The sequence below is a fragment of the Balaenoptera physalus genome, assembly GCF_965194825.1.
Source record: "Balaenoptera physalus genome assembly, chromosome: 8".
Classification (NCBI taxonomy): Eukaryota; Metazoa; Chordata; class Mammalia; order Artiodactyla; family Balaenopteridae; genus Balaenoptera; species Balaenoptera physalus.
The window spans coordinates 81,044,571-81,066,830 of NC_138887.1; the positions used below are offsets into that span (position 1 = coordinate 81,044,571).

General features: G+C 40.5%; 1 protein-coding gene across 3 annotated transcripts in view; it reads right to left on the bottom strand.

The window, feature by feature from the left end:
* Positions 1-5,757: 5,757 nt before the first annotated feature.
* The window catches only part of DPY19L1 (dpy-19 like C-mannosyltransferase 1), a 245,109-nt gene continuing 228,606 nt past the window's right edge, over positions 5,758-22,260 (bottom strand). For 2 of the 3 annotated variants that reach the window (XM_082471750.1, XM_082471749.1), the window contains one exon: positions 5,758-7,689. The gene's annotated coding sequence lies outside the window, so the exon portion shown is untranslated. Of the gene's footprint in view, positions 12,845-13,475; positions 15,677-22,260 lie in introns of all 3 variants that reach the window. The other variant, XM_082471748.1, reaches the window with a different exon arrangement.

Consider the following 22,260-nt stretch of genomic DNA (forward strand, 5'->3'; position numbering starts at 1 on the left):
GGACACGGATTCTCTTTGTTCACCTGTAAATGTTCTATCTGTACCTACTCAAGTCTAATTTGCTTATTTTTAAAAGGAGCATTTTCTTCCACCCTAGCTAGTGTATCAGAGAAGAAGCCACACCTAATTTGGCCTTTCTTTCCCCTACAGTAACTATAGCAGCACTAGTATTTGTGAAAACAAAGAACACATCATTTACCAGACATTTGAAGAATTGTTTTTATTTTGCATCTGTATATTTTAATTCACTTCCCTCTTCTCCACCCTTCTGATCCCTAATTCTTCTCTATATCTTCCATAGGAATTTTGACTGTAGGATTAGCCTTGAGAACGGAAGGAAACCAGAAGTTCTTAAAGCTGCTATTTTGGCATATTCTGCCATTTTTAGCACTTCCATTTTAACAATCTACTGGATGAATTTAATGACTGTTTATATTTTACGAGCTAAAGTGCCAATTAAAATTTATTAGTCATTTATCATCTTCAAGACGGACTTGTCTGTTTTATTCAAATGCCATAAAGAAGGGGAGCTGATGAGAGTAACTCCCATTGAGTGTTAAACCAAGGAAAGACAGAAAATATATTTTTTTGGCACATATTCAAATAACGTCCTCCTTCTGATAGGACCAAATCTTCTCACATTGGTGGAAATTAGCTTTGCCTCAAAGCACTTTCTGGAGAGCAATTTACTAATAAACGAAGGTATGTGCCACCCTCAAAGGCTTCCTGTTAATTATCTGACAGCAGAGAAAATTGAGAGGTTCAGCAAGGGAGGTGAGACCAGGAAGACTGAGGTATTCAAGGCCATCCATGGAGTTCACTACCACTTCCAATGCTAATTTCACTCACTTTTTCCCTGGGGTTTTGAGTTGCATACTCAGTTCATTTATTTATTTTAATTCTGCTCATTCATTTTTAAAATATTTTTTCAGCTTTACTGAGATAAAGTTGACATAGACTATGTATAAGCTTAATATGTACAAAGTAATGATATGCTGTATGTACCTATTGCAATAAGTTCAGTTAGCATCCATCACCTCACATAGTTACAATTTGTGTTTGGCGGGGGAGGGGAGTATGTTAAGAACTTTTAAAATCTACTATCTAAGCAACTTTCAAATATACAATACAGTATTGTTAATGACAGTCACCATGTTGTACATTACATCCCCAGAACTTATTCTTCTTATAACGAGAAATTTGTTCCCTTCGATCATCTTCACCCATTTCCCCCAATCCCCACCTCTGGCAACCACCAATCTGTCCTCTGTTTCTATGAGTTCTTTTTTTTTTTTTTTTAGATTCCACATATAGCATTTGTCTTTCTCTGACATTTCATAATGCCCTCAAGATTCATTTATGTTGTCACAGATGGGAGGATCTCTTTCTTTTTATGGTTGAATAATATTCCATTGTGTATGTTACCATGTATTCTTTTTTTATATAAATTTATTTATTTTTGCCTGCGTTGGGTCTTTGTTGCTGTGTGTGGGCTTTCTCTAGTTGCGGCGAGTGGGGTCTACTGTTTGTTGCAGGGCGCAGGATTCTCACGGAGGTGGCTTCTTTTGTTGTGGAGCATGGGCTCTAGGCGTGCGGGCTTCAGTAGCTGTGGCACTCGGGTTTAGTTGCTCCGCGGCATGTGGGATCTTCCTGGACCAGGGCTCGAACCTGTGTTCCCTGCATTGGCAGACAGATTCTTAACCACTGTGCCACCAGAGAAGCCCTATACCATGTATTCTTTATCCATTCATCCACTGATGAAAACTTAGGTTATTTCCATGTTTTGGTTATTGTATATAATGCTGCCATAAACATGGAGGTGCAGATACTTTGAAGATAGAGATTTTATTTCCTTTGGATATATATACACAGGAGTGAAATTGCTGGATCATATGGGGGTTTTTAATTTCTTAAGGAAACTCCATACTGTTTTCCATAGTGGCGACACCAATTTACATTCCCACCAAAAATGTACAAAAGTCCCCTTTTCTCCACATCCTCACCAACACTTACCTCTTGTCTTCCTGATAATAGCCATTCTAACATTTGTGGTGATAACTCTTTGTGGTTTTGATTTGCGTTTCCCTGATGATTAGTGATGTTGAGTATCTTTTCTTGTACCTGTTGGCCATTTGAATATTTTCTTTGGAAAAATGTCTGTGTTCTATGCCCATAATTTAAATGGATTATTTCTATTTTGGCTATTGAGTTGTATGAGTTTCTTATATATTTTGGATATTAACCCCTTATCAGATATATTGTTTGCAAATATTTTCTCCCATTCCATATGTTGCCTTTTCATTTTGTTGATCATTTCTTTTTTTATGCATAAGCATTTTAGTTTGACATATTCCTGCCTGGTTATTTTGCTTTTGTTACCTATGCTTTGGGTGTCATATCCATAAAATCATTGCCAAGAACAATTTCGAGGAGTTTTTCCCTATGTATTCCTCTAGGAGTTTGATGGCTTCAAGGTCTTACATTTTTCTTTAATCCACTTCAAATTAATCTTTGTGAGCAGTGTAAGATAGGGGGTCCAGTTTCATTCTTTTGTATGTGAATATCCAGTTTTCCCAGCACACTTATTGAAGAAATTATCTTTTATCCATTGAGTATTCTTGGCTCCCTACAGTCAACTATTAGTTGACTGTATATGCATGGGTTTATTTCTGGTCTCTCAATTCTGTTTCATTGGTCTATGTGTCTATATTTATGCCAGTACCATACTGTTTTGATTATTACAGCTTTGTAGTATATTTTGAAATCAGAACATGTAATGCCTCCAGTTTTGTTCTTCTTTCTCAGAATTTCTTTGGGTATTTGAGGTCTTTTGTGGTTTGATATGAATTTTAGGAATTTTTTTCTATTTCTGTGGAAAAATGCCATTGAAATCTTGACAGGGATTGCATTGAATCTATAGATTGTTTTGGGTATTATGGACATATTAAATCTTCCAATCCATGAACAGGGGGTATCTTTCCATTTATTTGTGTCTTCTTCAATTTCTTTAATCAGTATCTTACAATTTTCTGTGTGCAGATCTTTCACCTCCTTCATTAAATTTATTAATAAGTATTTTATTGTTTTGGATGCTATTGAAAATGTGATTGTTTCCTTTATTTCTTTTTCAGATAATTGTTAGTGCATCGAAATGCAGCTGACTTTTGTATGTTGATTTTATAGCCTACAATCCAAATCAGGCAAAAATACCAACTAAGCTCCCTAGCCAAATGGGGTCACCATCTGTGATCTTTGCTCTGGTGCATGTGTGAAGAGAAATGTCATCTGCCAAGATCTGAGCACTGGTTGCTATAAGCTCCACCCTTCTTCTCTGCTTGTTTCTGATCCACAGTGGTCAAGCCCTGCAGATTTCCCCAGTGATTCTTGTGAGTTGAGACCAGAGAGGGCATCCTGGGAAGCATCCTGCAACATTGGGGGAAGTGGATGCTCACTTTGGGATATTTTTTCCCCACTGGAGAAATTGTAGGCCCAGTAGGGCCCTCTCAGTGTGGCCTTGTGCCTGCCTGGGGGAAGGATGATGCTGTCAGAGTGTAGTTCTTCAAATTACCCTTCTAATGTGGTCCTTCTTGGTCTCTGTGGTCCAGGGGGTTGTTTCACCTCACTCCTGTGTTCTAGCATTTTCACAATCATGTCTTGTCTATGGACACTTGCTAGTCGGTCTTCTTGTGAGGGGGACTGAAGTCAGGAATGATCTATGTTGCCATCTTGATGACATTACTTGTAATTCTTTCCTTTCATAATGAAAATGCTTAAGACTATGGATTTTTTTCTGAATTCATAAATTTTATGAGATAATTCTTATTGTTTTTATTTTCCAAATATTTTAGTGTTGAATTTTTAATTTCCTCTTTCACTACTAAATAACTATTTAGTAGTTTTTGGTTATTTTTATCTTTAATTTCCAGGTGACTTTATTTTTCTTTAACATTTTGTAATTCACATTTAATTGTATTGCCTTGCAGTCAGAGAATATTTTTAGAAGGATTCCTGCTCTTTGGAATTTACTAAAAGTACCTTTGAGGTATAACAAGTAATTATTTATTTTGAAAAATATTTAACATTTACTAAAAATTAGGACATAATAATTAAAATTGTGGAAATTAAAAAAAAATCACCTAAATGAAAAAAAGCAATGGTTGTTTATTTAGTGCCTACTATAGCAAGGAAGTCAGTCAGTATCATTTGTGTTGGCAGGACTCAAAGGTAGGCAGAGGAGTGGGAAAGCTTTGTAACACACACAAAAAAAAAAGAAAGAAAAGACTGCAGGTGTGCCCTGATTGGAAACTGTTGGCATGGGAAGCAGTAGGCAGACTATCCAGAAGTACAGCATCCTATGTGATTGGTTAGCATTGCATATTTGTCTTTCTCTGTTTGGTCCTAAGTTGGAAGCAGAGTCAGTTATTAATAAGGGAAGCTGTCAGTTATTAATCAAGGGCTGCCTATTTGGGGCAGATCACTACAGCAGTTATTGTTTGGCTTTCTGGACTGGTTGCTACGGATAGTAGGTTGGCTTCCTGAGCTGGTTACTTCAGGTTGTGGTTCAGAGTTCCATTTTTATATACAGTCTGGTCATTGTCCATATGTATATTCAGTCTCTCAAGGTATTCTTTTTTTTTTTAAATTTATTTATTTATTTATTTTTGGTTGTGTTGGGTCTTCGTTTCTGTGCGAGGGCTTTCTCTAGTTGTGGCAAGTGGGGGCCACTCTTCATCGCAGTGCGCGGGCCTCTCACTATCGTGGCCTCTCTTGTTGCGGAGCACAGGCTCCAGACGCGCAGGCTCAGTAGTTGCGGCTCACGGGCTTACTTGCTCCGTGGCATGTGGGATCTTCCCAGACCAGGGCTCGAACCCGTGTCCCCTGCATTAGCAGGCAGATTCTCAACCACTGCGCCACCAGGGAAGCCCTCTCAAGGTATTCTTTGTGCTTATCTTTCTGAATTTGCCCTTATTTACAGTCTTCAGATTTTCTCTATTTCCATACATGTACTTCTTGCCTGTTTGATATGTCATGAGTGACTAAAAGTGCTGTTAAAAAGTTTCACACTTTTTCTCATTTTCTCCCAGTATTTTTAATCAATATTTATTTTATAAATTTTAACATTTTGTTATTTGGCTCCTAAAGGCTCCTGACTAATATATCTTTAATATAGGTCTGAGTGCTTAATGTTACAAACACACACACACACACACACACACACACACAATCCTTCTAGTTTCTTTTATTAGCTTGCTTAAATTTTATTTATGTGATATTAATATTAAATGCATCTATTTAATTTTTATTGCATTTACTTTCCAAGCACGGGACTAAGCATTTTAATAAAATCTCATTTAAAAAATATATTTATCGCATTTGTCTTCTGCTTTGTGACTATGCTTGCAATAATTATCAGCAAGTATTTCTATATTTGAATGTTTCAGTGCTCACCAATAGTTGGCTTCCCCATTCTTGGTTCCTTTATTTTGATAGAGCTTCCAGTTTTCTGGAGTACTTTGAGTGCTAATATTTTTCCTCTTTCAGCCTGGATAGGATTCTCAAGCACCTGGCATCAATGAAAAAGACTTTCTCTTGCCTCCACAACAATGGCAGTATAGATGAGGACATCTTGAATTCACAACTCAGATCACCATAGATGTTGCTCCACTGACTTCTGGCACCCCACGTTACAGAGAAGTCTAAAGTCAGCCTGGAATTTCTTCCTTTATAGCTTACCAGATTTTTTCTTTTGTTTCCAGATTTTCTTTTCCTTTTTTTTGCTGCACTGAGCTGGGTATAGGATCTTAGTTCCCTTACCAGGGAACAAACCCGCACCCCGTGCAATGGGAGCTCAGAGTCTTAACCACTGGACCTCCAGGGAAGTCCCCTAGTTTTGTTTTTTTTTTTGAGGAGTCATACTTTTACCTGTTTATATCTATTTATTGATCCACTATCTCAGTTCTGCTTTTTGCCAAGTAAGCTCTTTGGATCTGCAGATTAAAGTGATTTCTTAGCTCATTTTATTTATGTCTGAATATTGATTATCTTCCATTTGTTCTTATGTTCAGGAGCACTAACTATTCATATGTCAGTAACTATGGTCCTTCTCTCTCACCATTTAGATATCTTGGTCCTATTCTTCTAACTATTAAAACTTTTTCTAATTATTGATTTGATTTTGATTAGCAGTGTTAACTCTACTTTTTAATGTTTCTAAAGTATCTTAAGAGTTGCTTTTCCTTTGAGCAGTTTCAAAACATTCATTCCTTATATTATCCAGTACCGTTTTATCGCTGTCAACTTCTCAGTATTTCTCTTTTTACAACTTACCTAATGTCTTATTATCTCATCTTTCACCTTTCATGCCACAATGCCAAAGTTTTTCTAAAGTGTAAAAAGAACACAGAACACACTGCTTAAGATTTAAGTATGTTTCCTGAACTAAAAGGGTTTTTTTAAAAGGATTTTTTTTTCTGACATTTGTGTATTCTTTTCTACTTAACATTACAAAATTTCTCTACCATATGACTCACTCATTCCACTAAAAGTTGCTTGATTGGCTAACATCTGAATAAATGTGCATGCTTTTCATTTAGATTACTCATACAGTGGCTATACAATACCATCATTGTTTCCCACTCTGAGAAGAGATGGTCTATGTTTGTAAAGAAAATCAGTTTCTCTTGAGCAGGAAAAGAAGGTATTGTCCTATTACTATGGGAATAATTTAACTAAAAGGAATGAACTCTTATCCCAGGAAAACTTTTTCTTCTTTAGAGAAACTGGGTTTCTTTTTTGTTCCCTCCCTTTGCTCCACCATTAGCACACTGTGTGACCTGGAAAGGGCAGTTAACCTCACTAAGCCTTCGTTTTCTCATCTCTAAAATGAAGGAGTTATCTGGATGATCTTAAGAGACCAGAAGTGATCTGGCTCTAGTAGTCCTGTGCTTCTAATTAGAAATTTCCAGTTGTAGAAATTGAGGGGAATTTTTACATTTTAAGATGTCTGCCAATTAAACAACTTTTGTTATAATGAGTACAGGTCACCTTTATGAATTAGCTCTGTTGCTTAAAAATGGTAATATCTGTCTCCTGGTCCACATAGAACGTGTCCAATGGAATGTAGTAATAATAGTAATAATAATAAGATTGACTCACTCCTCTGCTGCTTGCTACCTCACTGGGCTTCCCAGATCAACACACTACAATTCCTTTTGTGGCTTATTCTTTCATTCCTTCCTCTAGTCATTCAACAAATACTATTAAGCACTTACCACAATGAGGCTTGGTTCTAGGTACTAAGGACACAGTGGTGTACTTGGTTATTAGTTACAGTTGAAACAATAAAGCAAAAAGGGGGACAATTTTGCTTTTGTCAGGCAAAGTTCAGTGACAGAATAAGCTTTGGGCTTGATTTGCTTAGCAATTCAGGAATGCCACCAAGGACCCTGTCTCTGACATGGTAGAAGGCATCCCCCTCAGCCTTGTTCCTCATCCTGGTTGTAGGATGCTGTATTCATTTGCTAGGGCTGCCATAACAATTACCACAGACTGGGTGGCTTAAACAACAGAAATTTTTTCTCACAGATCTGGAGGTTACAGGTCCAGGATGATGATGTTGGCAAGTTTGGTTTCTTCTGAGGCCTCTCTCCTTGAATTGGTGGCCATCTTCTTTTTTTGTCTTCTGTTGACCTATAACAAATAGACTGACAATTATTTCTCCAGAAAAAAAAGGTTTTATTCAGGATCAGTAAAGAATTGCCATTCAGGGTGTGCAAGTATGGCAAGCCATGTGCAAGTCCTCTCACAGGAAGGAGAGGAGAACTCTTTTAAAGAGGGGAAAGGGAAGCTGGGATGGCTACAGGAAACAAAGGGTCCACTGGAGGACTTGAGAGTTCAAACGATAATGGCTTTTCATTGGCTGAGTTGTGCTGACGTTTTCTCATTGGCTGAGCTCTTGCCAGGCAAGAAGAGAAAGTCTTTCTTCTTCCTGTTGGGCTCTGCTGTCTTCATAGGACAGGAGAGCTCCCCCTTCTGGCTTCCTGACTCTATTTTAATTGAGGTTTCTGTTCATCAATTTTTACACTTCACATGGTCTTTCTTCGATTGTGTGAATGTCTGTGTCCTAGTCTCCTCTTCTTATAAGGACATTAGTCAGGTGGATTAAGTCCAACCCATATGACCTCATTTTACCTTAATTACCTTTGTAAAGGCCCTATCTCCAAATACTTTCACATTCTGAAGTACTGGGAATTAGGACTTCAACAACATTTTGTCGGGGGGGTGGGTAGGGGGACACAAGTGAACCCATAAAGGATGCTTACTAATGACTCCTGGGGAACTCTTGTCCACATGCACAGAGAAAGACTGACTTTTAGAAATTTCCTTAGAAATGTAGGAAGCCACCCTTCCCGGCAGTGCTTAGCAAACACGTACATGCACCTCACCAACCTAACTTGAGCTATATGCTCATATGTGAACTAATCAGTGTGAACAAGATATGCAATTACTGATGAGCTCAGATTGAAGTCAAACGCCCCACTCCTAGGGATTTAGCTTTCCCCAGAGCACACTGGCTGGGATGAGATATTTGAACTAAAAGTTGGGTTCTTACTAAAAGAAGAAGTGGATGTTGGAGAGATAACCTCATTACAAATGGTAGGGGGGAAAAGACAGAGTCCTTAATCCTCAGGAGTTTCTATTCAGGGGAGGGGTCAGGGGGAGATTTTTCTCAGGGCTTCAGGACTGGGGCACCTGGGCAGTTAATGCCTGGAATCCAGAGCAGGGCAGAATATATCTCTACCCAAGAGTTGGGAGCCTTCCAAATATCTTTGAAGATTAAAAACAATAAAACTCTGCCTGAGAAAAGTAAAATTTATGAAGTTATAAAGTTAGCTTATTCGATTCAACTCAGGAACTTACACAGATCAAATGAACTGCAATTGTGTTTGTCTCCCTGATATTCAGATAGAAGGGTGATTGGTGAGCACAAACCTTCAGGATGTTTACAAATATCATCACTTTCAACTTTATACCAGCTTTGTGAGATAAATATTCCCGTTTTCCAGATGAGGATTACAAGGCTCCGAGAGGGTAAGTGGCCTGGCAAAAGTCTTCAAGTGCCTTTTGCCCTGCCCCATAGCCCCTCTGCAGCGTGAGGACGCAAGAATGAGGAACCTGGAGTTGCAGGTGGTCCTTTTCCCCTAAAGGGGTTTGAGAGCCACCAGTACCTGTTCAAGGGGTTCTTGTGGTCACACCTTGAGGATTCTCAGAGTAGAGCAACTTAGTATACAGACAGGCACCACAACTCTGTCCTGTGCAACTCTGTCCTTGGCTCAGAAATTATTGGCTCAATTCTAGATGAACTCTGCCAAAAATTTTAACATTAAGAATTGTTGCCTGTTTCTAATTTTAATAATTAATGGAAGTTTTACAACTCTCAGTGACTTTTAACTCAGTTTTCTTTGGCTTACTGTTTCTTGGGCAGTAACAGTGTGATCACTGTTATACAAACAGAGGCTGGACATGATCTATGACCAACTTCTTCCTCCACGGTAATATCATTGCATGCTTCTGAACTCCCCAGCTTTTTGTACAATTGGGTCATTGTCTCAAAATTTGAGCAATCAACACTTGAGTTTAAAACGTGTCCTTGTAGCATACTTTTTAGGCTAATCCAATTCACGATGCTCTGACTTGTGTTGCCAACCGCTTACTTGACACGTCTAAAAATGCCCTTCTTCATGCACAGCTTTCCACACCTCAACTGCTGCCAGCACATCTTTGTCATTGCTTAGAACAAACAAGAAGTCATCCTAGACTCATCTCTTTTTCTCACACCACACATGCAATTCATCAGAAAATCATCTGCCTTAAAAAAAAATTCAACCACTTCTTGCCATCTCTATTGCTTCCACTCAGTTCTGAGCTTTCAACATCTCCTGCATGGATTACTTCAGTAGCCTCCTGATAGGTCTTCCTGTTTCTATAGTTGCCTCTTTATAGTCTATGCCAAGGGTGGCAAACTATAGTCCATAAGTCAAACTCTGTCAACTGCCTGTTTTTGTAAATAAAGTTTTATTACAACACAGATAGGCCCATTTGTCTGCATATTGTCCCTGGCTATTTATGTGCTAAAATGGCACAGAAATGAACAGATTTGACAGAGATCATATGGCCCACAAAGCCTAAAATATTTACTATCTGACCCTTTAAAGAGAAGGTTTTCTACTCTTTAGGTCTCTGGAATACTCTCGACTTGGCAATCTGAAAGGTCCTTTTGAAATAAAAATCAGATCAGGTGATGCCACTGCTCACATCCCTCCTATGACTCCCCAGTTTACCATGAGTAAAATCCAAAAAGCTTTACAAAGACCTTTTAAGGTTACATGATCTGGCTTTTCCATTACCTCTCTGATTTCTTCTACTGCTATCTCCCTCATTCACTCTGCTCCAGCCCAAAGGACCCCTTGCTGTTCTTCCAACATGCCAGGCACAATCCTACCTCAGAACCTTTGCACATGCTGTATCTTCAGCTTAGAGAGCTATTTCTCCAGATGTCTGCATGGCTCACTCTCTCGTGTTCTTCAAATCTTTGCTCAAATATCAGTTTCTTATGGGTTTCTAATTAATACAACCCACCAGCCCTAGATTCCAGAATTCCTGAGACTTCCTTCACACTGTTCTGTTTTTCCTTTTTTTTGCACAGCAATTGTTACATTCTACTATACTATAATTTACTTATGCATTGAGTTTATTGTTTATTGTTTGCCTACACTCCCTAAAATATAGGGCAGGGATTTTTGTTCTATAACAACTTAGAAAAGGACCTGGACACATAGTAGTCATTCAATAGATATTTGTTGAGAGAATGAATGAACAAATGAATAAATGAAAAATGAATATAAAATATTTACAGGTCCTAACATTCTGCTAAGCACTATGCGGGAATACACACACACACACACACACACACACACACACACACACACACACACTCCCCAATATGTGACATGTTCCTTTATCTCAAGAATTTATTATCACACACAAAGTTGAAGGAATTTAGGAAAAGTATAATGGAATATAATTAGCACTAAAATGACTAGTATAGCCAAATGTACAGAGTAGATTAGAATAAAAGAGAACAAAGTAGGACAGAGTTGTTTGGGAAGGCTCCTTGGAACACCATGAACCACTCCCAGAAAAGTAGAGAGAATTAAACTGAATTAAACAGTGGGTGGCAGGAGGAACTCACCGTATTGCATATGAAGGGCACAGCATAAGCAAAGCCAGGGAAGCGAGGAAGAACAATCTTTACCACACCTGTTGCTCAGCAAATTATTAGTCAGCCCTAGCTTAACAATCTAGTGTTGAAGTTTTGATCTTCCTCCATCAATCATCAATCAATCAATTAATCAATGGGACATTGAGGAGCTTGGTCTAATCCACCTAGAGAGTCAGTGCAGAGAAAACAGGCTATAGAAGGGAACATGGAGCCCGCTGGAAGACACCTGGCCAGGTAGTGCTGGAAGAGCACAGGTGAGGGGTATGCCTTTAGTAGAGCTTCTTGGCATCTGCATGTAGGAAATCCTGATGGACACTCACAAACCTCCAAGCCCCAGATGTAAAAGAAAGGGAAAGAAGGTTTCCATTTAATAGTTAAATTTATTAAACCGATCCATGAAAGGAAAAGGCAGAGTCTTCTAGATCCACTGAAATAGTTACTTTGCTATAGATTATTCAGTAATATGCAATCCTCTAAATAGTAATATGATAATATAATATGTAATAATACATGTATATACATTAGATATATACATTATGTAATATATATCTATAACTTTCTGTAACTGTATATATAATATATAGAGAAATATATATAATATACAGAGATACAGTTTACAATACATGCAGATACAGTATATCATATATTATATATATGGATATATATTATACCTATATGTCTATATATCACATATCATATATATATATATAGATCTATAGATTAAAAAAGACTGACAATATGAAATTTTTTAATAAAAGGAGAGAAACTATGGAACTAAGTATCTACTACTGACCAAGAGAGAGAAGTACTAAATCAGGTCACTAGTGTAGTGTTCTGTCCTTTGAATCAAGGATAGGTCATCAGGCCTCACGATGATTATGTATCCATTCAATTAATCAGAGCTCATGGAGCATCTACCATGCACCAGGCTTATGCTAAGCGCCAGGGATTGAGTGGTGAGCAAAACAGACAGTGTGCCAAGCCCTGAGGAACAGAAGTCTCGTGTGGGTGCAGATATTAAACACACACTGGTCTAGGACAGTTTGAAGGGGTCTCCAAGACCAGCCACCAATTCTTTCTCTGATTATACGATCATGAAACCACCTTCTGATGACTACTTAAGTCTCTCATATAGATTGTTATCAGGAAACTGTGAGGTTTGGGGGAGGTGGTTACAGATTGAACACCTAATTTCTGGATATGCCGTGCTGAGGACTAAACCATAGATTTCAAATCACCACAGGAAAGTCACTCTGTGAGCCTCATGGGGACAAGTACACAGAGGCACCTTCCTGCTGGCTACATACTCTGCTTTCAAGAGAAATTTTTTCTTCAGCTTTCTTTTTCCCATTTACATTTTTTCTCACCTCTTCTTTTTTTCCCCCTCTAAGTCTTCCCCCAAATAAGCTTGTCTTGACTTACCTTGAGTTCATTTTGCCAGATTGTCTGTTCTTAATTCCATGTGATCACTGCCTCTCACCAGGTTTTGCTTTGCATCACAGGGGAGAAGGCTGCATTTCCCAGAATTGTTTTTCCCATTTACTTCCAGGTCACATTCTGCCCCTGAGGGGTACAGACATGAGATCTGGAAGATAGTTGAGAAGGAGAAACCACTTTCTCCAGTGGCCGTCCTGCCAGAACACGAGCAGATGGCAAACATGCGATTATCAGCAGCAACTTATAAGCGAGTTCTTGGAAGTTACCTGATTTCCTGGTGCTTCCAAAGATTCTTGAAGTTTGCAGGCTCCTGGTGAGCTCCTGTAAACCACTTGCTTTGGTGCCATGGGCAAACTAAGGTCATCTGCAGGTGCTTTGTTGCCACTCAGGTGCTTTCTGATCTTATGAACTCAAGCCAAAGCTTCCCTAAGCCCTCTTAAGTCTCATTCCCTGTATCTAAAACCTTTCCTACTTGGAATACCTAGAAAGGCTACTTTCTGACCAAACTTCAGCAAGTTTGTATGGGAAGGGCTATCCCCAGTTATTTTGGCCCTCTCCCCAAGATCCTTAACTAAATATACAATGGCCTCCCTTCAGGTAGAGGAGAGAAAACAGAGGGAGGAAATGTAAATTACCTATTTCTAGATTCCACTGTTAGTGACTAATGTGCTCTTTGTACTTCCTATACTGGAGCCTCACAGACTAATCAGAAGCTTGAAAAGAAGTCCTTTAGCCAATAAGAGAAAGACCTTTTTACCTGGCCTGATATTGGATAATTGAGAAGCTCTCCTTGGCCTGTGGGTCTTCTTAGTGATGTTTTCAGGATATGGCAAACAGGCTTGCTTGGCTAGGGAACAGGGACTCCATAAAGGAGTGAGTAGGTTTATAAAAATATGATCACCTAGTGGACCCCAAAGGTGGTGGTTCTCAACATCCTGCAGATAATCAACTGCAAGAGCAGTTACAAAAAAAAAAAAAATATGTCCAGACTCATACCAAAGATTTGATTTAATTGATCTGGGGCCAAACCAAGACATTAGTAGTTTTTCAAAGTTCTCAGATTATTTTAATATGCAGCCAGGGTTGAGAAACACTAAGAAGATGTCCATGAAATGCTCAGCACAGATCCTGCTCAAGAAATGTTAGCTCTTGTCCTCTGCTGTCATTGTTGGGAAATCTGAGACTTGAGCCCAGGCTTCTTGGAGGAGTATCCCTTCCATTTCCCCATAGCAGCCCGGAAGCGTGGATAAGACCATACAACACACTCCTTGGCACTGACTGAACATTCCAGTCAATGGAGACTTTGCAAAAGTACTGATGCCTGGTCCTATCCTGACCAATTAAATCAGCGCCACTGGGGTGGGACACACGCATCAGTATTATTATTAATTATTCCACAAACATCGCCACATGATCTGATCTCTCTTCCCCCATTATAATTTATTTGTAGTTCTTTATGCCACTTCAGTTACAGCTGCTTGTTTATATTATCTCTCTCACTGTACTGTGAAACACCTGATGTCAAGGTGGATGTTTTGTTTCATATTGTTTTTATACATTCTCTTTTCCCTTACACTCAGAACCCACCACAGTTCTAACATTTTGTATATATTTAAGTAATATTAATTTAATTAATTGTCTAATGCTGCAGATACCCATCTGAAGCTCTCCCACTTCTCCAATCTACTTTTTCACTTACATTCCCAGCTGTACTTTCTTCTGTTGTTGTTTCATAATGTCTTTTTTCACACTGTAGCCAAAATGATCTTTTCAAAATTCAACTCTATCATTGAAGTCTGTTGGTGGGTATGATACTATATAGACAATGATATAATTAGCATGCATGTGAGTTATAATATTTGGTCTATTTTTGTGTATGTGAGAAGGCACCCACAATTTACAAATGTCCCCAGTGATTCAAAAATGCACCCAAGGTTAAGAATCACTATTCTAGGGGTAGATTGAGGCCAGATTGCAGAAGCATCCGAGACCCAAGACCAACTCTAGGAGTTGGAGTGTAATAAATGCGGGCACTGGGTCATCACTGATGTCTTTGAGCAGAGATGCAGTGGAACCGGAGACGTGTTTAAGTGTATAAGCCAGAATGCAGCATGTGGATATAAGAGAGAGATTTAATTACTTCTGAGAGGGTCCTTTATTCATTTCTCAAAGGACTTACATAATCATCTCAGTTCTGTTTCCAGTTTCCTTCCTTCTATAATTATTTTTTCCTCCATTCACTTGCCCTGATAGCCTTATACTCATTTGAGCAACTGTCAAAGGGCCACATTTCAGTATATTAATTCTCTTGCTGAATGTTACAGATGAATTCCCATCTGCTAGTTTTATTTAAATATAAATGGGGGAAAAACCCTCTACATCATCTAGGAGATCCATGTCAGCAGCCTGGCTCCATTAGCTGCTGTCTACAGTGGATATGGATTACGAGCGGTCATGATCTTAAGGACACAGCTCTTTGTTAAAAAGAAGACCAGACTGGGCAGAGATGGTGCCTCCCTGATCTGTAACTGCCATTGCTGGTCCCCACAGCTAATAGCATTTCAATTGTCAGAGCCATCCTGGAACAATAGACTACAACTATGAATTTAATCATCTAGAAACCAAAGACATAGTTTCATTTTTCTGAAAGAATTTGCATCTTTTAAAAGAGTTAGCACATTCATGGTTTTGCTAGCACAGTCTTGTGATGTAGGGGGCAAATACCCAAAAATATCCTAGAAAGAAGATAAGGTAATGAGGTTAAAATATCAGATGGAGCAGCCTCTGGTACTCCTCCTTTGCAGCCCACCTTCACCCCCACCCCAAATTAAAACTTCTAGAAGAAAAAACATATACTTTTAAAAATTAATAACTGATCTTAAAGGCAGAAGGTGAAATCTTCACGTGCCAGAAATAAAGAGCAAATCCTTAGGCTGGAAGGCTATGGGAGCTGAAGCCCTGCAGAATATAGTGGGAATCAAGATGTGATATTTTAGGTGCCATGTTGTCACATCTCTGAGACGGTCAAGGCTTCAGGACTTGAGCACGGAACTGGACTGCCTGAATGAAGCCTGGAATTGGAGAAACTGCATCATCTGTGACTGAGAAATGGAAAATCTCCCCACTGGCTGGGAAGCCAACCATTTGTCCTAGGCCTTGTTTCAGGTCCCTGCAGATATGAGAGCCTCAGGAAATAGGATCTCAAACCCACTGTGCACCACACACCAGGCACCAAGTCCACTGGACACCTCTGGAGGACATCTTTCACATAAACAAGGGTCACCTGTTCTGGTCATTGATTGCTATGTGACAAATAATCCCAAAAGATAGTGGCTTAAAATATCAGTTTACTGCCCCTCATGTTTCTGAGGGTCAGGAAATCAAGCAGGACACAGCAAGGTCCATGACGTGGACTCCATGATGTCTGGGACGTGTCTAGGAATAGCTTGAATGGCGTGGCTGGCATGGTGATGCTGACTGACCACGGGAGCTTAGCAAGGACTAGAAGACAGCTTCCTCAGCTCCTCTTCACATGGGTGTCTCCAGAGCTTCCTTGGAGGGTGGCAGCTGGGTTCCAAGAGCACGGGGTAGAAGCTGAAAGGATACCTATGGACCAGGCTTAGAAGTCATGACGTGTCACTTCTGCCACATTTCATTGACCAGGCATGAGCCACCCACCAGCCAGGATTCAAGACGAGACCACACAAGGGTGTGAATAACAGGAAACATGGTTCTTGCCATGGGAGGCAGGCCGGGAGTGGATTTTTAGAGACTAGTGACCACGCTACTGGAATCAGGCAATGTTCAGTCCTTGGCTGCGGTTGTGGGAATTCCCGTGTAAAAGCCAAATAGAAATATGGATTCAGAATAAGACAATCCAATGGCGCCCTTCAGAAATGATCATAAAACTCCTCCCATAGAAGGACCTCTTCTCATTAGAGCACCTGCAGGACTGCCTCGGAATTCCCAAAGGTCCCCTGGAAGATGAAGTCAGGTAGAAGGTAGGTGCCATTTAGCTGGGATGTGAGCTCCAAGGCTGACTAAGTGGGGGTCTGCAGGGTTGTTCCCCATCGAAGACCCAGACCCAGTTCCTGATTAGCCTCAGGAGTAAAGCAGAGCTGGGGTCGGGGCTAGATGGGTAGATGGGCTACCAAGTGACTTTAACTATGCATCAAGGAGTGCCACAGAGACCAGGAGTCAAATGAATGAAGATGTGCCATTATTTTGAAGGACCTAAGACCACATGCACGTTTATAAGAAATTTTACTAGGATCACAAACCTCCCATGTCAGCCTAGCATTGATCTCTGAACAGAAGCCTCAGGGTAGCACAATTCACAGTGGAGATGTGTGCTCAGATTAGCACAAATGACAAGTCCTACTGTGTTTCCTCTGTCTGGAAGAAGATTAACTGAGGACAGCCTATGTGGGGAAGACAGTGAGAGGAGCATAGCTGTCAAGGTTGTGGCAGGTTCCCTTCTGCCCTGCTGATGCTTCAGAATAGAGTGGAGATCTATGACTGCCTCACAATTCGGACTGCTTGAAAGGCAACAAAGAAAGAATACCTAATTTAATAAATCAAGAAGCACAAGCATGTAAAGGCAATGCTATCCCAAGCCAGCATTCCTGCTGGAATAAGCACATGGGAATGTGAATTCAGAAAGTCCTTCTCCCAAGGAAATCCCCTTTTTGACAGCCAATCCAGCACAAGTGGATTATAAAGTAGCTCATGCAATGAAACATTTAGAAATGCTTCAGAAAATCATATCATTGGAGCCTCTACCAAGGAATTGTCAGTCAGCCATACAGAATATTCTGTGTGACCTTACTTTAAATGCTTGGAAGAAATATTTCTTCCCTTCTGGATGGGGTCATATAATTTGTTCAAGCCAATGAAATGTGAGCAGAAATGATTGTGTCACCTCCAGGCTGAAGTCATGAAAAAGTCCCTTTAAGATTACCCTGTCTGGAATGGCCATCATCAAAAAATCTACAAACAATAAATGCTGGAGAAGGTGTGGAGAAAAGGGAACCCTCTTGCACTGTTGGTGGGAATGTAAATTGATACAGCCACTATGGAGAACAGTATGGAGGTTCCTTGAAAAACTAAAATTAGAACTACCATATGACCCAGCAATCCCACTACTGGGCATATACCCTGAGAAAACTGTAATTCAAAAAGAGTCATGTACCACAATGTTCATTGCAGCACTATTTACAATAGCCAGGACATGGAAGCAACCTAAGTGTCCATCGACAGATGAATGGGTAAAGAAGATGTGGCACATACATACAATGGAATATTACTCAGCCATAAAAAGAAATGAAATTGAGTTATTTGTAGTGAGGTGGATGGACCTAGAGTCTGTCATACAGACTGAAGTAAGTCAGAAAGAGAAAAACAAATATCGTATGCTAACACATATATATGGAATCTAAAATAAAAAGAAAAAAATGGTTCTGAAGAACCTAGGGGCAGGGCGGGAATAAAGACGCAGACATACAGAATGGACTTGAGGACACGGGGAGGGGGAAGGGTAAACTGGGACGAAGTGAGAGAGTGGCGTGGACATATATACACTACCAAATGTAAAATAGATAGCTAGTGGGAAGCAGCCACATAGCACAGGGAGATCAGCTCGGTGCTTTGTGACCACCTAGAGGGGTAGGATAGGGAGGGTGGGAGGGAGACGCAAGAGGGAGGAGATATGGGGATACATGTATATGTATAGCTGATTCACTTTGTTATAAAGCAGAAACACACCATTGTAAAGCAATTATACTCCAATAAAGATGTTAAAAAAAAAAAAGATTACCCTGTATGTCTCTCCATTTGCAGTAATGAGTATGGAGGCTGTGTGGACACGTCAGGGTCTTTAGAGCAAAGCAGCCTGACTCACTCTGCATTTGGAGGTCGTCTGCTACTGCAGGCAGCATAAGCCTCATCTACGCTGTTACTCTGGAGACCTGGTGGGCTCATTTTGTAGCCCTAGGGGTGCCCTGATGCTGGAGCCCTCTCATGGGTGAGCTATTGGTGGGGGCAGCACAGGTGGGAAAGCTTGTTGTTCAGCTTGGAGAGGTGTTAGCGGAAGCAATCCTAGGATGTGCCTCCAAGAGAAGAAAGTTGAGTGAAGCCACAGTCAGAATGAGGGAAATAGTATTGGTTAAACTCAAAGAAGGAAGCATAGAAAACCTGGAGAAGGAGTGATGACGTGGTGGTCCCCAGAGTTGAGGTGCCAGGACATGGTATAAATTGCGCTCGGGATTGAGCTGTTCAGGTCTCAGCTTACAAACAGGTAAGACATGCTTCAGTGCCCATTCAGCAGAGAACGTACTTCAGATGAAGGCTGTGCTCTAAATTCTATCAATGGAGAGTCGTGTTACTTGAAGCGTGAGATGATTATAACAAAGGCATCGTCATCCATCCACCACAGGGGAAATGAGCCCATGTATGGTATTTACCAACGTATAAAATGATGGCAAACATCACACCCCTCTGGGCACTTTAGCTGGTACCTTGGAAGAGCTGAGCACTGTCACAAAAACGCTGTCTTCCTACATTAACCCTGACCTGAGAAGAGCGGAGAGCATACATACAGGCAGCAGGTTGCAGAGACAGTGTTTCTGCTTCAAATCCTTGCTCTCCCACTTTCTATTGGGAGATCTTGCAAGGTGGTTATTTGACTTCTTTCTGCTTCAATTTCCTCATCGGTCAAATGGAGAAGAAAGTATTTCTTTTTTCATGAGGTCATTACGAGAATTATACTGGATCAGGAAGAAAAGTGCTAAGTACCGTGTCTGATACATGAGTCCTAAATAATGCTAGATATCATGATTTAACCAGGATCCTTTAAAGTACTGGACAGGTATCCCTACCCACTCCCTTTCCCCCCTTTTCCCATCTAAATGCCTAAGACAGGTCACTTCTCCCCTCTCCACACCTGCCACACAGTTCCTGGGAGCACAGAACTGCACTGTGGGGTCTCGCTCTGGGATGAGGGCATCACAGCTTGAGGGTCCTAATTCCCTTCTGTCTCTAACTTGCCACTATTCTTGTCTGCTTCACGCCTAGACTGGGGTGTTCAGGAGCAGATTACACGGAGCCCTGCAGCTGCTGCTTTGTGAACGAGGGCTTCTCTTAGAGGGAGAGAAGTCAGACAATTCCCTTCTTGGTGCGCTTTACTGGATACCAGAAAATTCCCACTATCAATAACATTTTACCACCATTCACATTCTGATGTTTAAAATTCTGTAAGGCAGGGCACATTCGTTTAGCTAAAATATAAAAATTCCAGGGAGAAGATACATAGGAAGAGTTATCGGTCACATTTACCTCAGTACAAATGAATTTCTCAGATTTCTTTTCTGAAAGCAGGTTAGACGAGGGGGAGATATAAGAGAGGATGAAAAGCCTGAGGATTTGAGAAGCAGCTGAGAAGGAAAAGGATCCAAATGAGAGCCCTGGGAACTCCAGAGATGGTCACTGTGGAAGTACCGTTTGGAGCAGGGCTGCTCTGAATGGGCCATGTCCCCAAATGAGTCGTACCCCCAGAGGCCTCGTAGGGGTCTCAGGGTCTCACCCGAGGAGGAGACTACTTTCAAATCCTGGGATTGCAGAGTGTATAACAGTAATCTGAGGAGCTATTCATCCGCGAACAGGAAGTAATCAGAGTGCCCATCCAGCAAGTGTGGGCTTTGGAACCAAAGGCATTTTTATTAGGACACGTCCTGCATGGGGGATTTTGAGGGCCAATAAATATGTCAAATGCCCACCCTGCCACTCAGTTAAAGGATTTGAGATCCCCTGGACCTCTAAATGTGCCACTGTGGCCCTTTGGGGGAGTATAAACATAGGAATAAACACAATGGATGAGCAAATCTAGCTGGGATTTATTTGGGCATCATATTTTAGAGCAGAAGATTTAAATTTTTTAGTTTACACACTTCAAAATAATATTGAGGCTCCCAAAGAACTTTTGTTTATGTGGATTAACTTATCTCTAGAATTATTTACCACATTGGAAAGTAAAATTGAGAAATTAAAAATATTTTTTATTAATTTATTTTAAATAACAGTAATAAAATATTAACAGAAATAACATACATTATGAAAAGTAACTTTTTTTCCAAAAAAAAAAATGATTGCTTTGTTTCTTCATCAGTCAGCTATGATATTATATGTGTGATATAGTAGGAAATACCTATATTTAATCTTTGTCCCATCCTTGGCTCAGAGCTCCTAAAATCCTTGGAATTTCCTGAGCGATGGGGGTGAGAGAAGCACTTTTTGTTATTCCTAAGAAGCCCTTTTCAACTGTACCTGCGTTTATACTAATGAGGTGACTCTTGGAGGGCCCCCAGATAGCTTCAGGGTGAGAGCTGGTACACAGAGGAACCAACCCTGTGATTAGAGGGTTGGAAATTTCAGCTCCACCCCTTCTGGAGGGACTGGAGATTGAGTTCAATCAACAATGACCAATGATTTAATGTAATGTAATGAATGTAATGAAACCTCCATAAAATCCCCTAAACAGGGTTTGAGAACCTTCCTGGTTGGTGAACACATCAAAGTGGTGAAGGGCGGTGCTCCTGTAGAGGGTACGGAAGCCATGTGCGCACCCCTACACGTTGCCCTGTGCTTCTCTTCTGTTTCCTGAGTTGTAGCGTCTATAATAAACTGGTGAACATAAGTAAAGGGTTTTCTTGAGATTTGTGAGTTGTTCTAATGAATTATCAAACAGGGGCAGGGAAGGTTGTGGGAACTCCCAAATCTGCAGTCAGCCAGGCAGAAGTGTGGGTCCCCTGGGCTCCCCATTTGTGGCAGGTGTCTGAAGTGGGCATTCTTGTGGGACTGAACTCTTAACCCGTGAAGTCCATACCAACTCTGACAGTCAGTGTCAGGATTGAGTTGGACCGTTGAATACCCAGTTGGTGTCAGAGAAACAGAGGCATATCATGTAGCCTCTGGAAAACACCATATGAAAGAATGAGAGAAAAAGCAATAACATCTTAGCATTGTTGTAAAAATAGTTTTGACTTTGCAGACCACCCCCCATCCCCAGAAAGGGTCTCAAGGGACCCCAGGAGTCCCTAGACCCCACCTGAAGACCTCTGTGTTAGAGGATTGTTTTCTGTGATTGGACTGTTTTGAAACTATCCATTCCTTAGCTCCAGAATACATCATACAAGTCTCAAAGGTCCAAAAAAGGTTAAAAATCACTTTTTCATAATTAAGATTTAAGATGAAGACTCCAAGGAGTCCTTGGAGTTTGTGTCCAGAGACAGCACGAAGCAGAGAATGGTGGAAGATGGGGTTTGTTCTGTAAGTTTATCCAGAGCTCATGGCGTATGGTGACTATGCCAGGAGTGAATGAGTACTCAGTACCTAATAACGGCACTGGGGAGGTATATACAATGAGTGGGAAATGAAATGGTAACCTCACTGGTTGTCAGAGGGCTAGACTGAGGAGAAAGGCCCTCAGAGCACGTGTGCTGGGTATGCAAACACCCTCCCATCCCTGCACCTCTCAAGGGAAGGGTGGG